Consider the following 26041-nt stretch of genomic DNA (forward strand, 5'->3'; position numbering starts at 1 on the left):
TCCTTGATATTCTAAGAAACAGGAAATATGGTCTAGAGGAAGTTACTACAAAGAGGGAAGCAAAACTGCTGGAAAGCTGTACCCTACGTTGTTTATCAATGTTTCACTGTCAACGTGAACACAGCTGTGTTCGCTGTCAAAGTTAACACACTTGTTGCTGTGCAGTTGAACATACTCATTCTGGATTTGGGTCGCTGAAGAGGGAGATGGTTACCAAAATATGCTTCTGACTGATTAGTGGTAGGCTGTAGAAAGTTTGGATGACAGGATCAGAATTCAAAAGAAACAGTCCATATGAAAAATACTCAAAGGAAAGAAAAGATTATGAGATTTTGTTAGGACACTTCTACTCTTCAGAATATTTTAAGTTCTGTCCTTCAAGCAGGAATACTCAACTGGACAAACACAACTGAAGAAGTTCTGACTTTGTAGCAGCTCTCCAGTAAAGCCATCTATGAGTCACAAGCTGAACATGAGTTGGAAACTAAAAAGAACACACTGAAGAGACCAGTGCTTACTCTAAAGAAAAGGAGCTTGAGGGAAGTTAAGAGCTAAATACAAGGAAGAAGGAAATAAGTAACGTTCCATACCCACATTATCTTGGACAAAGAGTAACAGACTTATATTTACAGCACACACTATTAACACTGGATATTAGGAAAAATAATTCTGTTGAATCAATGTATTTTCTAGAGATCTATATGGAAAACTATGTTACCCAAGTTCCCCTTTCGTCTGTTAATAATCTCCCTTTTCTGTGCCACACTAAGACTTATTGAGGCTTTTTTGTTTGCTTTGAATCTAGCCAGTATCTTGCTTTCTGTCAGTCTTGCTGTAAATCAGTATTGCCACAGCTGAAGTCAGAGAAAGGAATCAAGACAAACTTTGCTAATGGAACTAGATGAGCTTATCTTATTAGAAATTTTTATAAATATTCCAAGTATATGCAACAAAATAAGGACATGTTGATTCCAAATTTCTTTTACTGTGAAGCTTCAGCTAGATCCAGTGGACCAAATAACTACTTAAAAATTCATGTGGACAGCTCTACATGTGAATCTGATTCCAAGAAAAAAAGTGTTCTTTTGTGTAATTTTATATATATTAGAAGTAAAGAACATTTGGTTAAAAATGCCCAAGAAGGAATCCAATAGACTGATTTATCCTCAAACGTGTTGGATACAACCAGCCAATGAAACCGCCTTGTGAAAATATATGAAGTACTCCTAAGCAATTACTTTGTGTTGCAGTTACAAAATAGCCTAACAAATGTTGTTTGGACACCTGTTCCAAAATGAGGACTTTCTCTACCATATTGTCACTGAGTACTTTAGGACGATGGGGAAGAGGAAGGGAGTAAAAGGGAAACAGATCTTTTTCTGATTAATGGATCAGTTCCAAATGCTTTGAAATGTAGGAGCTCTTTTTTTTTTTTTTGTTTTCTTAGTAGTTGTGCAAAACTTATGATGACTTTCAGACAAAATACACTTCAATCTTGTAAGGTCACATATATAAATGTGCATAAAAGCAAACATGAAAAAAGGCAGAAATCTAATTAGGCTTTTAGAAGACAAAACACAAGGGGAGCCACAGCAGTGAAATGTAATCTTTCAGTGAGCAGAACACATTTACATTGCTGTCTGACTACCTTTCTCATTCATGAATTCAGACATAAGCCACCCATCCCTGCACTGGGTCTACATAAAAAAGGATCTGTGGTTTAGCAACAAAATGACCCTCCTTTCTAGGCTGCATCATGCAGACATTCACCAAAATCCAGTCCTTTGTGTAAGAGACACTTGATTTACTTAACATGGTTGATTTATTGACCCACTACAAAAAATATTACAATTTTTTGGGTTTTTAAGATTGTTCAGAAGAAGAAAATGTAGTCTTGGAACAATACATTCATAATACATGCACCCCAATACCAGCTTTTCTAAGTCTCATACAGATAACCCTGGGGATCATTCTTAAGTTGAAGCTTTGAATTATGATAACTTACTAAACAGATAGAACTTATGACATTATTTTAAAAGTTATTTTTCAATTTTGTTTAATAAAATTTTTATGACAATGAGATACACTTATAGTGAAGGAATGAAAAATGTGGATTTCATTAGTTTATATTACAACTTACTTTGTATTTCACCACAGTAATATAAAATAATATCACATTTTCACACAAAGTAAGGTAGTTTTAAGGCACCAAAACCCCAGAAACAGTACCTTCTTCTATGAAAAACAAAATCCCAAAAACCCCAAAAACTCCTCTAAACAATGCAGAAGCTCACAAACCATACTTATACAAGTAAAGCTTCTAAGTAAAAAGGAAAGAGATTATGCAAATACACAATCTTGGTCCAACCCACCGCTAAAATCAATAATGAAATATCCACTAGTTTTTGGTGGACAAGGAACCACACACATACAAGGGATCCCTGAATCTACAAAACTAGATTTGAGCCATGGTAAGCATAACTACTGCCTTCCTGATTCACCATCCTCCAAAATTCTCCAGCCTGTTGATTATACAGAAAGTGATCTGAAGTGCAAGACACAAGAAGAAATAACCAAAACGAGGGGTATTAACCAAACCCTTTCAGCCTTGCTGCCTTTTGCAATAATTCATATGGCCAAATCCAGAGCTAATCATCTCCTCAAGATCATTTACAGGAGCACTTAAAGGAGCCTTTGCTATAAACCTTAGTTGTTTAAAAGCGCATGATGTAATTATAATTGGTATTTACACTTAGCATATGTTTATGACTACAACTTTTGAATGGATGAATGAATGAATCGAATGAAGGGTTGCATTAGACATAGTGTCATAAGTCCATATTGCAGCCTAGTTTACTCAGTTCTCAGGATGTCATCAAGGAACAGAGAAGAGTGAAGGAACTTAGTTTCATAGCAGAATGGTATTTTAGACTGCTACAGCTCCACCTGAGGAAGAAGGAACTTCCATCTTAGCAGCCACCTGGAAGCAGCAAAATCTTGGCTTCCCTCTAAAGCTCTCTAATAGTGCCTCAAGCTGTTCATTGACTCATCTATGTCAGTCGAAGTGAAGAAGCCCCTGGGAAAGCAGATGTTTAAGCTACTGGATGCCCAGGGTGTCTGAAAATCTGGCTCTAAGAGATAGAGATATACCAAGGCAGGATACAGTGTTTCTTCAGCCTACCTTGATTAACACAAACCTATGCAGACTCATCCTAATGAGATCCATGCACAGCAAACCCATGAATAGGGGATTCTTAAATAAGAATAAAATCAAAAAACCACCAAACCTCTGCAAACCCAAATAAATAGAAAATGTATCCAAGTCATGAACCAAAAAGTCAATATTTTTAAATCTGCCTCAGTAGAAACAATGTAGGAAACAAGCTTGACCTTTATTATCAGAAAGGGAACATTTTGTAACAAGTTAAAAAAAAAAATCTAACATATACATACATTCCACTTCAGGCACTAAGTAATCTCAAATTTCCCAATGCCTTAGTCCATGCAGGGAGAACTTCCAGGGGCTAATTTAGAATTTGCATGGGTTTATCCTTTGAAGCTGTTCCCTCTCCCTGATCTCTCACAACAGCTTTGGGTGACCAAGTTTCTAATACAGCACATGGCTAAATGCCCATGGATGCTGGACTGTGTTCAAAATGCAATTCAGTTAACAAGCACACTGAAGTCCTCAAATGGTAATAACTATTCCTTTGCTCACAAACTTGCAAATCCCTCATTTTCCAAAGATTACTGAGTTTATTTAGACTGTGGAAAAAAGTCAACACCACTCACTTGAAATTATTCTATACTGCCTTTTAAAAAACAGATATTAAAAAGAAACATGTGGCTTAATATACTTTCAGATATCCCTATGCAGTTGTCTAATAATATTAATGTACTTCAATCTTTAATTGGCTCTTATAAGTAATGGCAAAGTAACTTTTTCACTGTAATTTTAAATTTTTATATGATCTTGAAATACACACTTTATTCCCACTAAAATAACTATTTATGCACACTAGGACTAATTCACAGCCTGCTAAACCCATTGTCTTTTGCCTTCTTCAGAAACTCTGAATCAAATCCTGAACCTCATGTCTATCAGAAGGCTCATAATCTTTATGTACAGGGACATCAGCTCCAAAATATTCAACACAAATGTATCTAGTAAACTCAAAGTGGGGATATTGATCTCAAAATTACAACAGCTAGCAGAAAAAATTGAAACTGCAGTTTGAAGTTTGCATAGCCAGTGCTACATACACAGTGATAAGCAGTATGCTTCCGCATTTACGCTTTTGCTTTTTTTGAACTAGAATTCCAAGTGGATATCACAGCTGTTATTCAATGCCTGAATACCCAAAATAGGCCTTCAAGCCAGTAGTGAGACACCTGAATTAAGACAGCCTGGCACTGCTTCGCCGTACCTACCACACATTCAATCACAGCACTTATTTCAAGTTCAAACAGAAAATGAAGGTAGTTTGTGACGATGCACAAGTTAACAGCAAATTAGTTACCTAGTGAAGGTACTAACAGGTGAAGCACTAACAGTAAAGTGGCTGTTGCAAAACAGAACTAAGCATGGATAAAATCCATCCAAGAAAATTCATGCAGGCTTTCCCAGAGATCAATCATGCCCCAGCTACATGCCTAAAAGTACCCCACTAGTTATCTTAAACAGGGGTTCAACAACAGGTGTCCTCTGATAAATACAAGACACTGCTTTCTAACCTTCCCTGCCCACCTGTGATCCTTAACTAAACAGCTAGTTGTTGGAAATTACAGAAGCAAAACAAAAGGAGTTCCTTTCGGTCTCCACTTTCTATAGCAATTATTATGGCTTTATATATACACATTGAGCAATGCAGTAGTTTGGAGGTTTGTGGTTTTTTGTTTGTTTTCCATAAATAAGAAGACAATTACAGCAACTCTCACTACCATGTCTGTGACTTCTCCAAAACTAGCTTCTTGCATATTTCAAGTCTCTGGCTGGTGCCCATGCTTCCCAAACAGGGAATTAGTCTGACCTGGTCTGCCCTCTGTACATGACACTGCAGCTCCATTCACAGGCTGGGAAGGGGACTCAATGTCTCTAAGGAGCATTTTCTGGAGCAGAAGTGTTTTATATGAAGTCCTACAGGTTTTCTAAGTAGAGCCTCTTAGTGAGGGAATGAAAGAAAAAGGACAAATGCCCACAGAAGAACTTCCACGCCACAGTTACTGTGGCCTGAAATTTCGAAGCAGCTCTAATTCACTCAGCAGGCTGCTAGAGGGTCTTAAGGCTCATTCTGATCCTGCACCCACCTACACTATCTCTGTGCCTCTCAGAATGTGAAGACTAAAAATTCCCCCTAACAGTTTTCTTCTGGCCTACAACAGAAAATTATGACCACTGAAGATGCACCTAACATGCTTCTATCACATGCCGCGCCAAACAGCATTTTATCAGACTACACTTATGGGCACAACAAAATAAACTGGAGTTGCTAGCTCTGTCTAACCATGCTCAGCACCACACTTACCAATGCCTGCTTACCAGTTTGAAACAATAGCACCATTTCCACACATGCAGTTATTTGGGACTCACAAAGGAGGGTCACCAAGGAGACTCCCTTGGAAGCTGATCACTTTGGCACATTCTGGAAGAGTTTCATGAGCTTGAGTTCTGTACAAAGTGCAACAGGTGCTTCCATCTAAAAACCACACCTAGTAGAGGGGGTCAGTGACCACTCTTTATGTACAGCCTGGTATCCTGAATGCTTTCCCAGGAAATGGGGATCTATTATCCCAGTACAGTTTCTATCACAAGGTCAAAACCACCCAGGGAGTCTTACCAGCTACCCAATTCATCAGGGTGTCTTGCTTCACACTGGGCTGCTCCCCAGCATCTCGGTGCCAAGAAGCCACCAGAGTGCAGTCATGGTGGATCACATCCTTAGCAGCCTGCTGTGCTTTTCCCCCACTTTGTTGCCACAAAGATCAGACCCTTGATCTTTTACCCAAAAGTATAACCAAGAGCAAAGACTTGAGATTTGTACTGGGGATGTTGGCTACAAGTTTTGTTTCCTTCTACGTGTGGATCTGACATAAGTCTGCAGATTGGGACAAAAACATGCATTGCAATCTGCTTCCACACATGTGCAAACCCAGAGTAACTACTGACTTAATGCATTTATTTGAGATATAAAACTGAGTAAATAAGAGAATGTAAGCCAAAATAACTCTTAGATTTATAGACTTAACTTCTTTAGTTTGTGAGTTTTAAACTCCTTCTTAACAGATCAGAACAGCCACATATTTTTGATATGCAAAGTGTATTCGAGGTTGTTTAGAATGCTCAGCTGAGGAAAGGTGCATTTATATTTAATCATAAAATAAATTTTCCTTATTCCCTAACTATTCAGCTTGAAAGCGTTTTTTTTCCCATGTTAGCAATATTGCCAAATCTTATTTCCATCTTCAAATGGAACTTTTACTGGTTTATTTCAACTTCTGGAGGCACAATTCAAACTTTCACATATGTTTCTACACAAAACCCAGCAATGACAAAATACTCTAAAAAATTAAACCCTTCTTCCAGAGCCAAAAAGGTCATTTGGACTGAGATGCCCAAAATTACTGACTGGATTTGGCTCACTACAATAATTCCTTCTGCACGTAGCTACAGCTTCCTCCATCCAGTGCTCTTTTTCACATCCTCCTAGATGTAAATAAGGGCAAGCTGGGGCTGCATGAATTACTCTCACAGCTTGCTCCCTGTCACAACATTTATGGAAAGATCACAGCTCTTCTCTCTTCACTTAACTAGAAACAGGCAAGCCATGATGATACCTGCTCTGGTTTACTGACCTATGATGGCTGAATGCACACTAACATAAAAGCAGCATGTGTGCTTGTAAGAGGACAATTACAGACATGAAGGACATGTAAGAGGTAGCACACCATCTTCAATCACATGATGAGATATATAATCATTACAGTGAAGAGTGACACCCACATGTTACTCACTGATGAGCATGATAGGGCTGAAATCACATTTGGATGCATCACTTGAATAAAACTGAATGCTACTACCAGTTGTTTCAACAAGAAATAACTACTTTTTGGTCTTGTATTATAAAACATCATTAATTGCCTACTTTCTCTTCAAAAATTGCACTAATCAGATCGCCGCACTTCAGAATGCCAAGAGGATCTGACAAGCAGACAAGAAGACAAGGTGAATAAACCACACCACCAAACCACAGTACCAAACTGTTTCTGTATGAGAGCTGTAAAATACAAATATTATCATGAACAGCAATACACAAATAATTATACACTATTTATTACAAAACCAGAACGGTTTGAAATCTAGAAAAGTAATCAAATAACAAAGAAAAGGAGGTGGAGAAGAGAGTTCCAACCTCTCTTCCAAGACTCAATGACACAATGCAACTTAAACTCATTGCTGTGGAGGCAACAGCTACAAACAGCCACAACAAAGGAGTTCAGCTAATTTGGGTGGGTGCATATATAACTGGATAATAAACTTGGTGGGCTAGGTACCCTGGCTCAGACCTTATCTGCTTCCTGGTGAAAGCCAAAGGATAAAACTGGAAAAAATTCATCTCCACCTCAGAAGCCGTCTTTCAGTGTTAACATCACAATCAGATGAAACATTAACACAGATAGACTTCATCATGGTATTTCCAAGGCTTTTTTGTACCTGTCATCACACCAAAGAGGATTTTGGCATGCCATACTATATAGGCTGGTACAAAGGTCTTCTGCTTGGAGAGCCGGATACACCAAAGGAAGTCTACTCCAACCTCCTGCGTGCAACAGTCATTTCAATCTATGTATTTTAGCACTGAATCAAATCTCTTGAAACATAAAGGCTCCTATCTTAGAGCATCTAAACTTAAAGACTAGAACAGATGTTAAAGTCACCATTTCCCTTGACAGTTTTTTTTCCAAAGATTAGTTATTCTCACAGGTCAGAAGAAAAAAAGCCCCATACCAATGTTTTTGGCTTCAGTTTTATGCCTTCTACCATGCCACTTTTTTCCTTTTCCAAAGATTTCTACATGGTTTTCCCAGTCATCTCTTGATCTGAAACTCTTTAAGCTCTTACTAACAGTTATTTCCTTCTCTATTATTATATATCTCTTCCCCCCAACCCAGTTATTCTTATGATCCTATCTCATTGAAAACCCTGAAATGTAGAAATGAAAATACTATGGCTTTTAAACCAATCCTCTTGTACTATTTCATGATTAGTCCTCTATGTAACATGTATATTCAATCTTAAATACTAGAAGGCAAATCAAATGTACTTCAACTACCATGAGTTTAAAGTTTCATTATTTTGCTTAGCTGGAGTCATGATTTTTCACATTTGGGAATGCTGGCATTTTACTACAGCAGGTAAAAAAGGTTCTCTATGTGACGCAGCAGATAACTAAGACATAGGAAGCACTTCTGCAGCAGTATTGTACATTTGTTTATTGCTCTCCCTATCTTTATAGGTTGCTATTTTACAGACCGTATAAAACACTCGCAATTTATTAGTAAGGCCATTTAAACTAGCATGGCAGGACAGTTGAAACATTATTCCAATTACAGTTTCCAGGCATTCAAGAAAACATTTTCTCTAATGCTTTGTTTCTGTCAATGTCCGTTAGCAACCATAAATATGAGACTGGCAGGGTCAGGACTATCAAGCTGAAAAAAATCAAGGAACTCCACTGGATTTGATGCAAAGGATTTAATTGATTCATTTTTGCTTTCCTTTCTAATGAAATTAAACAGACTTTTGCCATAAAAACATGAATGGAAAATACAGGGAACTGCATTCAGTGTTCCTCATTTGTCATATTTTCTATGAAACTATCATTTGGAGTGTTGAGGTAAAGAACTGCACTTCAGCTACAAATCACCTGGGTTTTATTGTAATCACAGTCTACTATAAGCAACTTTTTTTCTACTTAAAGCAGAGATGCATTATATTATGCTTCACAGTTTGGGACGAATATGAGAAAAAAAAGGAGGTAACTAAGAAACATTTTTGACTCAGACAAAATGAGCATGAGAGAGGTGACTCAGGTCTCACTTCCCAGTCAGAATAAAACTATTAAAGAAGGATGAAGATGAAGCAAGAAGGTAGGAGAAGGAGTGAAAGAGACCCCACCTTTGGCATCTGAGAGCATAGGCAACTGTTCCATTGACACTGCCACAAGGGCCTCTGAGTTTATCTAAAGGTACCTTTGTGGACAGTCACGTTTAGATCGAAACAAGTTATAGCCATGCATGTAATTCAATCCATGCAGATCAGGGAATAAAGACCTGGAAAACTACTTAAAAGTATCTCATTAATAAAAGGATGGTTACTAAGTCAGTTGCTTCTGTCTTGTGCATATCTTTACCACCTTTTATACTACGAAGTGATACAGAACACAATGCAATACTTCAAGTGAAAGCAGTCAGCCTTCTATTCATCCACATCAGATAAAGTGCACCCTGTGATTTGACTGTATGGTGAGTCAGGTAGCTAACAATTACAAAATCTTTTCTAAACAAAGACCAAATTTTGGCTTGAAAATATGTTTCATTCTAAATAAAAACAGTTCTCCAGATTACGCAGATTTGCTATATTTTACTACACTGAGATTCCAATTGTAAACGAGCATACAGACTTCAAATCTTATGTCAATAACGTATTAACAAGCATAAGAAGTGAATATCCGGGAGTCTTAACATATACCTATGTAAAATATTCTCACAAAGACTGCAACAATTATAAGCACCAAGTCCTGGAAAACTGCTTATCAATCTGCAATTTGAGTCTCTCCTCACAATTTAACAGTCAGCATCCTACTTTCAGTTGGGACAGAGTTCATTTCTTCTTAGTAGCTGGTACAGGGTTGTGTTTTGGATTTGGTATGGGATTGACACGGAAAACACACCATGTTGCTGGGCAGTGCTTACCCTAAGCCAAGGGCTTTCTAGTTTCCCATGCTCTGCCAGTGAACAGGTGCACAGGAGGCTGGGAGGGAGCACAGCCACAACAGCTGACCCAAAGTGGCCAGAGGGATATTCCATACCAGAAAATGTCACAAACAGTATAGAAACTGGGAGCAGTCAATCACTGCTGAGGGATGGGCTCGGGCATCAGGGAGCAGGTGGTGAGCAATTGTGCATCACTTGTTTCTCTTGGGTTTTAGTCCTCTCTCTCCTTTCCATTACAATTGTTATTATGATTATTAACTTTTACTACAGTTCATTTATTAGACTGTTCTTATCTCAACCCATGAGTTTCACATTTCTGTTTCCAGATTCTCCTCCCCATCCCACTAGAGGTGGGAAGCAAAAGTTGCTGTGTGGTACTTAGTTGACCGCTGGGGTTAAACCATGTCAACCAGTATGAAAGTTTTACACATTGTGTAAAAATAGGCAGTTAAAGTTTAAAATTTTGAAGTAAATACCTGGTTTTCAGACTATTTTCATTTTAAATTTGTTTTCCCTTAGATCCTCTCTTTTCTAAATTGCAACTAACCTATCAAAAACAAAACTACGAAATTAGAAGAGACTAATTCATGGGGAAAAAAGTGTGTAATTTTACTTCAGCTATAGCAGAATTGTTAGCTGACCGTTTAAAATACACATTTAAATACATATTCTTATTTTCAAGTTATTTAAAGAATCTCTGTGTATATATAGATACAGACACATACTGTGAATGTGCGTGTGTGTGTTTGGGTGTCCATACATAAAAGGGTGGAAACAGTATGATTATATTCTATAGTTAGATCTAAATTAAGCAACAGCATCCGGATACAGAACAATACCTTAAAATAAAACTATATGATCTCAGGAAATTCCATACTAAAATTATCTCTCCTTTAATTCCACTGTATTAGCACTGAATGGGAATCAAGACAGCAGCTGGTGCTAGGTATCAGATTCATTGATCTATACAAAGTTTTATTTTCTAAAAAAATTGAAATATACTTTCTGCTGAGTGAGTCTAAAGCATGTTATACAGCGTTCCTACTAACCTTAGTTTCTGCATACATGTTGCTGGAGCAATAGGACTAAACTTGATAGCAGTTCCCATCTCTTTACCACTGCTTTTCTTTATCCCTTTCACCTTCTTCAGCTACTTGCTATGTGTAACTCAGCACCAACCAACAGGATTTAAACACTGAGCAAAGGTTCAGTACTGCAGAAACCTCTGAACTTCATTTGAGGACAAGTTTCGTATATTTCAGAAAAGTCCCTCAGCAATTTTGCCAAAGAGACAATGGAAAACACCAAATGCAACTGAAAAGAGTTGCTCTACTTACACAGGATAAATGTGCAAGTGCACACTTATTTAATTTAACACCCCCTCAATCAGCCTGCCCGTTTAAACGTGGTAACTTTTGAAAACTGAAAATTGTGAATAAACCTTGGAGCTGTGGTTAATGAGGCCATGCCATGTATTCTTCATAGCTGCCAGTCCCTGTCTTGTAGCTACAAGAGTCCAGAAAGCGTGACTCAGCTGCTTAAACTTTGAGCAGTTAAGGCACAATAATCACAGATGTTTTTTCAAAGTATTACTGCCTCCTTCAAGGCATTTTCTGCTCTAAAGGTATTTTTCCATGGGACATTGCAAAGTGAAAAGAAAACAGGCCCTCACAGCTGGGTTAACAGGACCACTGTGATCTAAGTTATTGATCAACAAATGTCCTAGACAATCACAAAAAAAAAAAAAAACCAAAACCAACACCCACATCCACTCTTTTTATTCCCAACTGCTTGTTCATGCCCTCCCACAAATTCTTGTCTCCTGTGTAGACTAGGCACATGTCAAGCCAAGAAGTAAACCAGACTAAAAAAATCAGTTTAACCGAGTACTTCTTAACCCTCTCAACTTCCCCCCAGGCAAGCTGTCACTCAGATCATGTTCCCAACTCAGTTCCCCACACACTCCTACTGGCAGTCAGGAAGGGAGAGTGCAGGGGACAAACAAGAAAGTGGGCAATGGGAATACCATTTGGGCTAGCAGCACCAAACTATGTGGGTTCTGGCAGTTAACTTCAGCTGGAACTGCCCCAGTTTTTCCACTTGTAAGACCTTGTTTCTAGCTGTTTATTCAAAGATTTTTGACAGACTTTAACCTGAAGTTTGATTTTCCACTGAGGAACTGTCCCAATGTCTGCTTCTTGTCCACATTAATATAGTGCAGCCTCCTCACTGAAGATTTGCAGGACCTTAAACTGACAGGGAAGTATGATATGGAGTCATGACAAGAGAAAGAAAAAGTGGAGGGTGCCTCAGGGACATACTTTTAACATCTCCAGCAAAATTTGCCCAACAAGTAAGCATCACAGCTTATGAACTTCCAGCAGACTTCAGCAGATTGCTCTGCTAAAAGACAAAAAGGTTTAAGGAACAATCAGTATATGTTCCCTGCAGCTGCTGAACAAGATCTGCTGTGCAGGTAGAGCTTTGGTCTGTAGCTGGTCAAGAAGCAACAACGAGAAGAAAAAACTTCAGTGCAAGGAAACACAAGGCAGAAAAAGGCTCAGTCTGCCCTGAGAATAAAATGAGAAAAAGAAAGGACACAGAGAAGGAAGAGAGTGGGAGGGTGAAGCTGAAACCTGGATCTCAGAGAAGAGAGTGGGAGAAACAGGAAAAGAAAGCTGAGATCTGAAGCTAGGGAGGGAGACAGGGCTGAGACACACACTGAAGAGGGACCTGAGCTGGCACTGAATTTGCTATGCACAGAAAAAGTGGAAAAGGAGTCAAAGAGCTGTGACAGCCTGGTACAAACTCATTGCCATTTATTCACATGAGAAAGGGCAACTAAAAATTAGGATAATGGGTGCAAAGAGGGGAAGGGAAAGATTATGTCACAGTTTGATGAAGAAGAGAAGCAAGGTATAGAGAAAACAGTGAGAAACTAGAGACAGATTTAAAAACATGGGAACTGCTCAAGAACACAGGTGAAAGACAGAAGCTTGCTGTCCCCTTGGCTATTTTACTATTTACATAATGTAGCCTTGAACGTGCAAAAACCACCCAAAGGCCTTAAGACACACAGGTTTCTATCTCTTCAGCTGGATCAGTTTGTGTATCAATTCACAGACCTCAAATTAGGTTCAGCATGTAATTCACGTGCTGCAGTAAGGGAGGTAGTTGGAAGCACTTTGGCTGGCACTGCTTCCCAGTTCCCCATACCCAGGCCCACTCAGTTAAGCAGGGGAACAGGTAAAGGAGGAGGATAGAGCTGGCTGGGATGTGGGATGACAGCAAGGAACCAATAAGGAAAAAGGTGGCACTCCCCATAGTTTGGGAAAATGGTCATACAGGCCCATGCCCACTGTAGGCTGTCCTCTAGACTTGGACAATACAGCTGCAGGCACTTTTGTTTTTATATTCAAAGTCCCTACACATCAGGTAAATCCAAAGAGTATCAGCAGAACACCAGACAAAAAAAAAGTAAGTTTTTAATGGTAGCATTGTGCAACTTCTGAACACTTGATTCGTACTGAAGTAGCAAGCTGTGGTGTATATTTTCATATACCACATGCATTTGTGGTTGCAATGCCTGTCAGCACTGCTAGATTTATCTTGGCTCTAGGCTAACATATCATGTATGTGGAACGACAGCAAGACATTGATAATAAATCTTCATATCATAGGAAGAGAAAGATTTCCTGACGCCAGACTTGTGTCACTGAAAGTCCAAGTACAAAGTAGAAGATAAACAATATTTATATGTCCTTCTAGTAGTTTAGTTATTTCTACAGAAATTATTTTGGACAACTACTTTCACCCAACATAAATAACCCACAAACAGACTGTCTTACAAATTGTCAGCACAAGTTTAGCTGCTCATGAACTACACTGAATTTGTCGCAAAAATTAATGTTTACAATTACATCATTAACCAGATCACTTTCTCACTACACAGAACACAACCACAGTACTGTCTAATCACAAAAAAATCTGAGTTGGAGCTTAATAGCTGATCCTGAGCTGTGTTCAGGAAGCATGGCTGACTAGTTAAATTAGCAATACAGTCCAGTATTACCAGGCCTCCACTTTAATATTGCTGAATCTTATGTGTAAGTAAGAAGGGGAAAAAAAGCTAAACCAGAAATATTAGTTTGGTTAGTAAGAACATAATTACCTACAAATATTAAATGAAAAAGATAATTTTGTTAGAATAATCTGTTCTCATTGGTAATCATGGTTCATAAGGATGTGTTTAAGAGCCACATGACGACTCTTACTTAATTCTACTACACGGTAAAGCAAGATCAGCCACCTGAAGTTACTTACCTGAAGTACTCATAAGTAAACTGTTGCACAGTTACTGTAAATCCAGCATAAATCCATGCTGCTACAAAAAGAAGTACTTACCTCCCCACTAACAGCTTTTCTAACACATGTATAGGGAGGAGTAAGAGCTAGGGAAACAGGGACAGGCTTCTGGCTGGAGCACCCCTTCTGTCACATTAAGTACAGTCTTATTTACCATAACCCGGATGCAACACAGCTACTTGTTACTCAGACTCCACCTTCTTTAACTACTAGGGCTGTACTCAGACAGGTATGATCAATTACACCTTTCTATCAGTTTTGCCTACAGCAGCATAATTATACTAGAAAATTAATTTATTTCAGACCACTCAAGTAAAAACACTGCAAACTCAGTGAGAAAAAATAATTAATGTAATTTTTCCTTTCCAGGTACAGCTCTGTCAGACCTTAGCATGAGATATAATGACCTAGAAGAGTGTGGTAGAAACTTTTGAAATTGTTGTGATCATCACTGAGTCAAGACAGAGAAATTGTGGGATTTTCTTCTTTCTTTGTTTTCTTTCAATATCCTAGAAGACTTTGAAACCAATACTGCAGCCCGGTTAAGGCACTTACACATCAGAGTATCAGGCTGCTAGCTGCAAACTAATTCTGATTTTATGAAAGGAGGTGGGAAGATTGGTAAGCAGTGGATTAGAGTAGTTTTGTATGAAATTCAGCTACTTTAATGATTATCAAAATAATTTATTCAATTTTTCTTTTGTTTGTTAATTCTGTTTTTCTTTCAAGATTACTACTGGGGTATCAGTGCTAGTTCCATGAGACAAACAATTGATTTCCCATCTTAGTAAGACTTTGCATTTACTTTAAATTTCTCAATACTGCACTAACTCTTAAAGTGAAAAGGAAATTCCCATTCTGATTAAGCTAATTAGCTAATGAACACAATCTGCTCTGGCTCAGAATAAGCTTTCTTTTTAATAGCTTCCTCCTTAGGCAGTTTGAAGGTCAAGAAATAAATTTTTATCACCACTGTACATATAAGTCTTTACAAGAACACATGTTAAATTGTCTAAGTTAGGGGCTTTATGATAACACATGTAACAAAGATTTTGAGGAAGGAAAGAACAAAATCCAAGCTAAATACAATTGTAATTGCAATTGCTTTCACAATTGTAATAAAAATATGCAGAACAATAACAGAAATCAATAGGTTGGCACAAATATGAAATAAATATTTATAATTTAAAAATGTTATGATTACCCAGAAGAACTTCAATTTTATTCAATATATCACTTGTTAGATAATATCTCCAGAATAACAATAAGGATTTAAACAAATATGCCTCAGCGGGACCCTTGGCAAGATGCACCAGTTCCTCAAGTACAGGAGCACATGGTACTTCTCTAGTGAGGCAGAGGAAAAAATGTCCCAACACCACAAAGCAGAAGTTTAAAAAAAAAATCCTAACCCTAGATGACTTAGCCTTCTTCAGAAGACTACAGATATTTCTAAGGGGGTAACACTCAATGTCAGCTAAAGCTCAAACTATATAATCCTTATCTGAAGGGCTTCTCGTAATCCCCTTATCATCTCCCTTCTCCTAGAAGAGGAGAATAGGGAATTAAGGGAAATTTGTGACCCAGCTCCACCACCTTCCTTTACATACTCTTGCAACTTTTCCATGGAGTAGGGCATGAAGAGCAAGAAAGGATCTCCTGGACTGCCCCATGCTCAGCACTGCACTACTGTGCATCACACAACACTTGGAAGATGGAATTTCCGACAAATCCATAATAAGGGTTTCAGGCACCATAAACACCTCAACAGAGCTATAAATTTTAATTCTGACCTAGTGGGAAAATATTGCCCCAAGTTGGCAAAGCCTCAGGCAGACAGCAACTAAAGAGACACCATGTACGTCGTAAGGTTCTAAAGATGAGAATAAAATCAGTCTCTTAACCAAGAGTGTAGGGGAAATTTGACATTGGATCCAGTCACTCTGACTGGAGAAATATTTTTAAAAAATCAAATCTGTATTTGATTGAAATACAGAATGAAATAATTGAATGACACATTTATGTTTCTTCCTTAGTTTGGTCTTCAAAAATTTGAGGACACAGATCCTCAATTAAAATGCCTTTTTCTCCCCTCAGGTGTTGAAAATAACTTTTGTGCCTGTGTAACACACAAGGTTAAAATTATAAACTATTAAAATATTAATAAATATTAAATGCAGAGTAAGTCTTTACACATACTGCAAGTCAACAAAATCAAAGCTCCAGTGCCCCCAAACCAGTGCCATTCTGGTATGAAGTAGCTCAGAATCTACTAACTGCTCACAGCATCTTCAGTATGAAAACAGACAAACCTATGGACAAGATGTCCTTAAAGAGATACTGAAGAGGCAGAGGCAGGTCTTCTCATATCCTCAATCCAACAACTGTAGATGTTAGGTGGGTATGAGGGGAGGGAACTGCAGAGACTGATTAAGTCCAAATATTCTCCTTAAGCAGAACAGCACATGCTGCTGACATGACAGAGGCCACTTGCCTAGGCAAACCATTAGTTTGCCCCAGTGGGTTATTTCCTATATTCTTATGCTTTAGGCTATGCTCGACATGTATCTAAAAATTTGCAAGCATGGGCATATTTTTAAATTTGCTTCATCATATGTACCTAGTTAGTGCACACAACCAAGCCCTCACAAATCTTGCCTGACAGTAACATCTTATTGTTAGCAGGCATAAACAGCCTTTGCAAGACTGCTGACATATTTCACAGATCACATTGAGACCACATCTCATTTTTAAAGAAAAATCATTATGGACATTAAATATACAGCTCATGGTTTACAACTCAAAAGATAGCTAGTCCCATTAAATCTCTCACTGTGCACATGTGGCAGGCAGAAAAACACATTAAAAGCATAATGAACACAAAAGTTTAAATAATCATACATCATCTTGAAACAGGCCCCTAAGAACAGCTTTTATGTGAATTTTGAGGAAGTAGTAATAACCATGAAATGCCTTCCCCCATCCTGTTCTTCAGTATAAATATGGGTAGTTCTTTAAAGAAGGCATTTTAATCATACTCATGTCTGACATGTTACAAAATACTGGCATATCAAGACACACTTCTTTTAAAACAAATACACAAGTGGAATTATTAGGAAAGAAAACAAAACAGCATTGTATCCCTAGCCACATCTGTGGTGTCCCACATCTGGAATCTTGTGTGCACTCCTGGCTCTCCCCTCTCCTTGCTCTGCAGTCTTAAAGAGAATTACAAAGGTATGAAGTCAGACGATCAGAGGTAAAGAACAGTTTAGTTAGAGAATTAAAAGCAGGTCACATAAGTGGAAGATCTTTAGCCTGAAAAAGAACAGTGGAGAAGGGAACTCAATAAAATCACAAGTGTCATGGACAGAATTGCTCCCTGCCTTGTCCAGAGCAGGGACTCTGGAAGTCTCATATTTCATCAGCAGGTGTCAGAACTATTCCATTTGCTTGTCTTGAGCCTTTCTTGTTTGTTTTTTAAATTTACTATTAAGTAAACAACATCCACTTAAAGCCATACTTGTTGATACAGAAAAAGTGTTGATGTGAAAAGATTCTGTGGGCTCAACAAGCACCTGGAGAAAAGTCAACTGAAAGCTATTAAAGCAAGCGAAATCACACACACGCACCCCATCATTTAAGGCAAGGAAGTTCACAAGCTGCTGCCAACAGCCCGTCAGAATGTAGTGACACTTTCCATTTCTTTGCTCAGAAGGAGGTTGTCAAGTAGGTCCTGTAATTTGGCAGGGTCTTGGGTGGTAAGGGCATAAATAAAAGAAAAGAAGGCCAGCCAAGAAAACTAAGAGGTACTGGAAGAGCCAGCGCCTGTAGCCAGGTGCATGTTGCCATGGTTGCCCTTTCACAAACACGATCAGTCTGGAGATCCTGTAAATGCCTGCTGCTGGGTTTTCTAACTGAAGTCCCCAGCTGGCCAAGGAGTGAGCAGCAGGTACATCTTGACACAGCAGCTTATCAGGATTTCTGCTGAATGTGGTCTGTGGGATGCAAAGGTGAAGGAGCAAAGCAAGTGGAATAGAAATCTCCCAAATAATTTCCATGGGGTGGTTTGAGGACAAATTAGCTGGATGTTGCACAACAAACTCCTTGCAGGTGAATCAGACAGGGCAGCTCACATGACAGAAGATACAAAACCAAGCTATGGGGGGCCAGGACTCATTGGGCACAGTCTTGCAGGAATAGACATGGCCATGGCCAATGGGCAGCCTTCACCTGGAAGAAACTGGGGAGAAGGGGGACAGGGGCAGGATGTGACAGATCATTTCTCATCACGTACTATGAGGCTTCCAATGCTTCTATGAAGCATGAGGCTTCCAATGCCACTCTCCAAGTCATCCTCTGCATCATTAGTGGGGCACAGGGTGCAAGTTTAGTGGCTGTGCAGCATGGGCTCTCCAATGAGATTGCTGAGAATGGCATATGGGGTTAATCAGGAATTTTGTCTGACCAGCTACAGATATTCCTCTACTCTTATGTGACTTCAATTCTCCATATATATAGCATAAGCCAAGTAAACATTGAGTAAAGCAGCAACTTACAGGCTCAAAGGGAAAACAGAGATCATCCATCTGTCATATGAGATGAGGATTTGAAAATTTCATTAATTTTCTGAAACTGCTAGCTAAGATATTCAAAGAGTTTCATTACTACAAAGAGCCTTTTTATGCTGTTAATCCAGATTAGTAGTGACTGTTCAATTTAGAGTTTGCCTAATTCTTTAGTTCTACCTGATGCAATAGAACAGCCTAATTCTTCCTTCCTTTGAAGCATGGCCCGGCCCTCTGAAAATTCTTCACTGCTCCTTTCCCTACTTCCTGTTCCAAATTCAGGGTTCATTGTGCTTTTACTGTTTTATAGCCCCTCTGCAGACATTTCAAAAAGGAAAGTACTTCAGAGCTCCTCTATAGGATTTTATTCCTTTATTTCTTTTTAGTGATTTGATCACCTGCTGGCCTAGCATATGGACAAAAAAATAATCATTAATCTTAAAGATTTTCATTATTTTCAAAGCTGATAATTAGAGAAAAATCAGCAGCTCTTCTTGGATGAGAAAAACAAAAGCAGTTTATCACAAAAGACTACAACTTTTAGTTGTGCAAGCTGCATTTCATCTGACTTGAGCACCACAATTTTAGAGGGAACCGCAACTGTAGAGACAGCCCTTTATTGACCAATGTGCAACTCTAAGCTGGTCTAATCTCAGTCTGAGTCTGTTCATCAAAACCACCTCCCTCAGCACACACACATTGAATCCCCTCTTTAGTGGGGACATTCTCATGTGTCCATTACTATTAACGTGGCATTCCTGCAGCTGAAACAAATTGCACAGAGGTAGCAAGAAGCTGCCCACCTGCTGGGCTCTGCTGAGCCACAAAAGCAGCCCAGACCACTCCAAACCGTGTGTTCAACAAAATATGTTCTCATACCTCAGGGTGCGCCTGGGAACACAAGGCAGAAGGAACAACTTGAGCATCACTGACACTCCACCAAGCAAGGAAACTTGGAGAATTTGATTTTGAGCCTGGCCTCTTGCTTCTGTTGTCTGGCAGTTTGCATGGAACTGCCATGCAGCTTTACAAAGGAGACAGTCCAATACATAGCATATTCAGCTTCGTGTCACTGGGACTTCTAGCAGCTGTAAATGTTCTCCTGAAAGTTGTGCCCTGTGCGCTGCACAACAGGATTCTTGGTATTTTTGAACCAACATTTTGCAAATGAACCAACACTTTGCCCTTCTCTAACCAGCCAGAAAAACATCCAGCTGGAAAGTCAAAGTAATTGCCCTTCCTAGAAAAAAACCAATTCTCCATATTTATTGAATTGACTATTCAAGCCTGCTTATTAACAAGGTCATCTCATTTCCTCCAAATCACAGAATATATCAGTACTAATGATTTAAAGAAGATAAAATTTAAAAATATCCTTGTGACAAAGAGATACTGAAAGCTTAACATGAATATTTTGACATTTATAAAACAAATGAAATAAAGGAAATGTTCGTGTTTGTACTGCAGCAGCACTTCGCCCATTATGGAAGATGTGCTGGAGGGTGGGTGGGGTGAAGAGGAAGTTCTAGGCTCTGTTTTAATTTGGAAACATCTGTCCTTAGGGAAGGGACAGATGTCAATAAGGCATCATCTCACAAGTTTATTTTGTATTTTCCTTTCACAGTTAATTGCACTGCTGACCTAACCATAAGTAGAAATTTTGTAAAAACTGTACAATTATCTCCGCCAAGACTCTTGATACTATTACTTTTACAGGCAAATTCTACCAAGTGTATCTGTGGGCAGTTACAAATAGGTAGAATTGGAATGACTGAAGTTCCTTACTTCTAAGAAGAAATAGGAGTGGTGTGCTCTAAGTAATAGAGAGTGTGCACATAAGCAGAGATTCTCTCCTCAGAAGCACACCAATGAATGATCCTTTCAGGGGTACAAAATACTGTCTTTGACTTGCAGTGAAACCTACTATTCTGGTATCCCCACAGTCTCCAACTCACAGCAGTCACAAAGCTGTCAAATAGTCTGCAACACCTAGCAGCTGTGAGTCAAGAAGAATGACAGGTCAAGACTGGTAAATTCACAGGGCTCCAAAGGCCACATTTCAAAGAAAATAGATTATTAAAAAACAAACAAACAGAACCCCCCCCAACAAAGCCAAAACCCTCTCAGAATTACTTCCAATACTCGAGTCAAGAAATGCTCTCACTTCTTTTTTTTTCTTAAGGAACAAACAAAACCAAAGAAACTTTTCCTTAAGCAGACTGGAGAGTTTACTCGCCAGCTGTAACTTTCTCTCTCTCCTTCTAAAACAAATACACCCATGGAACAATGAAACAAACTAACTAGCCCTCCAAACATTTCATTGTCTACACAAATATGAGCAAGTCAAGACCAGATAAGGTGTAAACCTTCACTCGGCCAGTTTTTCTCTTGGCTCTTAATATTGTAACTGATGCCACAAGTACATTCTGGACAGCTGGAGCAGCTCACCACAAATGCATTTGGCCAGCTGAATCTGGCAGTTGAAGGAAGTTGAAGGACAACAACAGTAGTTTTGCTTCTTTTAAACAATCTCAGATAGAATATTTCAATTGGAAGAGACCTACACCAATCATCTAGTCCAGCTGCCTGACCACTTCAGGGCTGACTAAAAGCTAGAGCATGCTGTTATGGGCATTGTCCAAATGCCTCCAAAACATTGACAGACTCAGGGCATCAACCACCCCTCTGAGAAGATCATTCCAGTGTTTGATCACCTCCTCCATAAAGAAATGCTTCCTAATGTTCAGTCTAAACTTCCACTGGTGCAGTTTTAACCATTCCCATGCATCCAATGACTAGATGTGAGGGAGAAGAAATCAGCACCTCTCTCTCCATTGCCTCCCCTCAGAAAGCTAGAGAGAGCAATGAGGTCATCCCATAGACTCCTTCTTTCCAAGCTAGACAGAGTCCTCAGCTGCTCTTCACAGGACATTCCTTCCAGCCCTGTCACCGGCTTTGTTGCCCTTCTCTGGCTGCATCCAAGGACCTTCACATCCTTCTTGAATTCTGGGACTCAGAAGTGCACACAGAACTCAGGGTGAGGCCACAACAATGCTAAATACAGCGGGAGAGCAGGATATCTACTGCTTCTAAAAATATTTAGAAATACTAGAAATTTTCATACATGCATGTGGGGTGCTGGGGGAGTTATTACGGGTCATCTTCAGGGAAAAATATTAATAAATAGCCGATTGTTAAATCTGTTCTCAGAAGCTCTCCATTCTGCTTTATTTCTCTCTTCACTCTTTCTCAACAGAACACAATTATTGAGTAAGGAAAGTCAAAGAATTAAACCATATAATGGTGTAAAGAATTTTGTTCTAGATGATTCCTGAAATGACTTATGTCTCAGTTCTGCCACAAGAAGGTAGGCAGAGTAATACAGGTGATGTCACACTTGAAGCTAGACAGAAATACACGTGTCATTTCCTCCCCAGCAGCCTTCTGGCATCTTCCTCCAAGAACTGTCCAACTCTTTGCCAGAATTTTCCTTTGTCCAGTATGGAAAATCCTGCTCAGTTCAGTAAGAAACAGGACATAAAACACCTTCAACAATTTTTAAGCCACATTCTCAAGGTCAAGCTATGGGAAAACTGTCACTGAGTAGGTGAAGTCATTATGTGAACAGAATGGAGTACTACAGAGTTCAGGATGACAGCAGTATTGGGTAACCAATGTCATTAACTTCCCCAAACAATCATTTTTCATTGAAATTAACCATAATCAAGATCCCAAAAGTTTGCTGCAGATGATATATGGCCTTAGTAACTACATATAGGATGATTACATGCTCATCTAGACCCAGTAAAGACTACAATATAGTCAAAATACACCAACTGCTACTATTTTTTTCCTTCTCCTTATCAGTTTCCTGCTGTGTTTTTTCCTCCTCACCCAAAGAACACCATCTCTCTTGGTTACTTTGCTAAAATACAGCTTCTTACCACAATATTAATTCCTTCCACTAGCTACTGAAGTCTCTAAATACTTGTAAGGAGTTACAGCTATCTTAGACAAGTCAGGAAATGCCAAAAGAAAAAACCCAACAAACTACCACAGAGCTAAAGGGATTGATTCATGATGATTACAACGGAAGAATGGAAGAATAAATTACTTACAGTGTAGCTATTTCCTAACTAAAGCCTGAAATGCAACAAAGAGGGGGAGCAACACAAATATTGTCACCAAAAGTTCTGGAGACAGATAAACACAAAACAGGACGAACAAGTTGACAAGCTGATACATAATAGGAGTTCAACAAACAATCGCCCATGCTCCCATAAATTATCAATATTTTAAATTAAAATTCTGGTGCAATTTATGCAGCCATTAATGTCTTTGAAGTAGATTCACATTTACACAGAGGGGAATTTGGTATTACAGTATCACATTCAAGAGAAGCAAGATGAAATTTAAAAAGTAATGAATATCTATAATAGATAAGGAAAACAACCCTTGATGAGTATCCCACTCACCAAACAAAATTCAATACTTTACCAAACAAAACTCTTAAGAAGCAACTTAGACTTTGAAAGAGCTTGCAACTTTCAAGTAAAGATCTTGCTTGGAGTTTCATATAACTTATTCTACAAATAGCTGTAACAATTTTTTTTACATTAAACAGGATATTACATTTGATAGGAAACCAGTGTGACTTTAGTTGGATTGTCTTTGTTCCGAGGGTTTTTGGTTTTTTTTTTTTTAATGAATCACTGACCACATTCAAAAAAGCAGCAGCTGAACACAAGGTTGTACACAAACTTTCTATCCTGGATGCTGGGTATCAATGGGAAACTATTATTACCATCCCCCTCAGCTACAACAGTCAGAAGTACTGGTTTATTTTTACTAAAATAAGTCGACACAAACCCTTGAAAAAAAGGTAATACTTTGAATGCATACGGAACCTAAGTGAGCGTGAAAATGATATTTCTGATTGGGACGCTTCTGTATCTCTCTAAAACTGCAGTTAAAATGATCACCAAAGTTTTTTTATAACCTTCATAAACACATGGGATTGCTGCTGACAAACAGCTGAAGTCCCTCCCAGGCACACCAGCGTGCTTACACTAGACACCCAGGAATGCACATACCTACTCCAAGAACTAGAAAGTGCCTTGAGCTCTTAGAGCTCAGTGCTGCACTTTACTCACACAAAAGGCTAGACCAAGGTTTAATAGCTATGTTTGCAGAAGCATTGCTTAGTCTTTAGAATAGGTCCTACTATCAATGTTCATCCCATTGCATCTGTTACAAATCATACTTCAAAAAACCCAGATCTTTTTATGTGTATGTGTCTGAAAAGAGAGTGGCTACACACATTTTCAAAGAAAATTTGCAACAGACTAAACAGCAACAGCAGGAAAAAATAACATTCTCTCTACATGCTCAATTTAGCACTGTTTAAGTACTGAGAGGGATGTGTATGCTTGATTTCAGAACAGATAATCCAGCCTCATCACTGACCTATGCATGTAACACAGAGTAAAGCACACTGCATAAACTTAGGGGTGGACATAAAACTGATGGGTTTGAGATTATACCATGGAGATACAGTGACAGCAGGAAACCCTGGAAACTGACCCACTGCTTTTCCTCATATTCCCACTACCTAACAGTATTTGAACTCTGTTAGCTATCAATGAGCAGCATTCCATGATTAGGTCAGATTTAAAATAATTAAATAATAATAAAATATAAGTGGTGTATCACAGGTAGTATCCGAGAAAAATGCAGCTCAAGTAAGTGCATGTAATTTCCTTGCAAAAAACCCCAAATCACAGAAACACAGCACAAACTGTTCTGTACTTTACTGCTGTCTGTGTAATGAAATTTTCAGGGATGCGCTTTAGAACAGGGAAATACCTTTTCATTTGCTATTCCCCATTCTAATACAAAACTAAGAATCTTTGCATAAATATAATTTTAAACATATTCAAATTACATGGGACAATTGACCAACACTGCTTTTGCATAGTCACATAATTCTAAAGGTTAGGCTATGCAACCACATGATGGTGCAGGTGTGGCAAACCCTCCCAGCTGTGTGGTTTCATTCCAGTTATTGTTACCATAATAAGCTATCCCTGCTAATGTTACCTCATTGCCTTTAATGAAGTCTAGGAACTTGCTACCGCCACACCTTCATTTCAATTATCTAAGAAGTTTAATTCCTGAACAGAATGCCCACGTAGTTCCTCCAGTTCATTTTTAAACTTTCAGCAAACAAACAATAATGAATTATTTATTTCTTTTAAATAATACTCTCCCAGGCAGGCACGGTATACTTACCCCACGTTGTCTGTTCAAAAAACAAAACCCAGAGATTAAACATATTATAAGAGTTATTAAAACACTCACAGACGGTACAAAGAGCTAAAGTTTCAAGCCACCCGTGTGGCAAACCAGCTCACCCTCCCCTTGCTGCAGCTGCTCCGAGCATCCCTGCGGGGCGGCGGCTGAAAAGGCGTGAAATCTGGGGCAGGAGCGTTGATTCCCCCGGGCCCGCCTCGAGCAGAGGGAGAAGTGAAGTACCAGGTTGCCTTCCGCCAGAAGCCACCCAGGCGGAGAGAGGGCCAGGGCCGCCCGCTGCTGCCCCGCCGGGAGGGGCGGGCTGTGGCTGCAGGGGCTCAGCTCGGCGGGACAGCCCCCTGCGTGCAGGAAATCCGCGAGGTGATTTACGGGCGGGATGCATCCCCATCCCACCGAGCTGACAGTTCAGCTGGAAAGTATTAATCTGGGCCCTGAAAGCTTGTTAAACAACGAACTTCACCCTTACAAAAAAAAAAAAAAAAAAGGCAGGGGTGGGGGGTAGGAGTGGAGGGGGATGAGGCAGTGTTGCACAAGCTTATCAGTGCCCACTTGCTGCAGAACATGCCCTTGCAAGAGCTGTGTGTGAAGAACTACTACTATTTATATCTGTAACACTTCCAAGCTGCTGCAAATCTCTAGACAAGTTTAATGAGTGAAAATTACCTGCTTAAAAACACAATATCCTTATTTTCAGGCCAGCTTTTCCTCCTATGTTCGAGGACCCTCCACATCATCCACACTTTTTAAAGTGTTTTCTAAAGCTAAAACTCTTAAAATATGAGTGGAGAGAAATAAATATGCTG

The 26041-nt window shown here is 39.1% G+C and overlaps 1 protein-coding gene across 2 annotated transcripts in view; it reads right to left on the reverse strand.

Moving 5' to 3' along the window:
- VEGFC (vascular endothelial growth factor C) overlaps positions 1-26041 on the reverse strand; it is a 66684-nt gene that overhangs the window by 37726 nt on the left and 2917 nt on the right. Inside the window, exon 1 of one of the 2 annotated variants that reach the window (XM_085058714.1) lies at positions 25340-25486. The exons of the other annotated variant lie outside the window; for it this stretch is intronic. The gene's annotated coding sequence lies outside the window, so the exon portion shown is untranslated. Of the gene's footprint in view, positions 1-25339; positions 25487-26041 lie in introns of those variants that run through there. 2 annotated transcript variants of the gene reach the window in all.

Source organism: Lichenostomus cassidix, chromosome 4 (assembly GCF_008360975.1).
Source record: "Lichenostomus cassidix isolate B80296 chromosome 4, HeHo_3.0, whole genome shotgun sequence".
Classification (NCBI taxonomy): domain Eukaryota; kingdom Metazoa; phylum Chordata; class Aves; order Passeriformes; family Meliphagidae; genus Lichenostomus; species Lichenostomus cassidix.